The 362-nt window shown below is 43.1% G+C and overlaps 1 long non-coding RNA gene across 1 annotated transcript; it reads right to left on the bottom strand.

The window, feature by feature from the left end:
- Positions 1–17: 17 nt before the first annotated feature.
- LOC109132002 lies at positions 18–361 on the bottom strand. The gene is made up of 2 exons (XR_002037314.1): positions 303–361; positions 18–188 (listed from the first exon to the last, which is right to left on the bottom strand). It is a non-coding gene; the product is annotated as an uncharacterized LOC109132002 (long non-coding RNA).
- Between the last annotated feature and the right edge of the window lies 1 nt (position 362).

Below are 362 nucleotides of genomic sequence, written 5' to 3'. Positions count from 1 at the left end.
GGGGCTCTGTAATTCTGGTTTCCTCCTCCTCTTTGTCCACGTCCTCCCTCATTGCCTGGGCCAGCAGCTTCTCCGTTCTTCTGGTTTCCATCTCGTTGCCCACGTCCTCCCCTTCCACCACGGTAACCACCTCTTGGGTAGTACCTTTCTCCATTTGCAGGTTTCAGAAACTCATTTATGCTCAAAGACTACAACACCAAAAAAAAGTAAAAGCAATGAGACAGAATTCGAATGAAATGCATAATGCTTCTCTTTTTACTAGTAACTAAATTAAATGAGAAAAACATTGGTAAACTAGAAACCTTCTTGGTCTTCTCTTCTCTCTCAGTAACACGCTTGTCCTTCTCTGTTCCCTGAAAATA

The sequence above is a fragment of the Camelina sativa genome, unplaced genomic scaffold (assembly GCF_000633955.1).
Source record: "Camelina sativa cultivar DH55 unplaced genomic scaffold, Cs unpScaffold11954, whole genome shotgun sequence".
Lineage (NCBI taxonomy): Eukaryota > Viridiplantae > Streptophyta > Magnoliopsida > Brassicales > Brassicaceae > Camelina > Camelina sativa.
The sequence above is the reverse complement of the archived record's forward strand: the minus strand, read 5'-3'. Positions and strand labels throughout refer to the sequence as shown.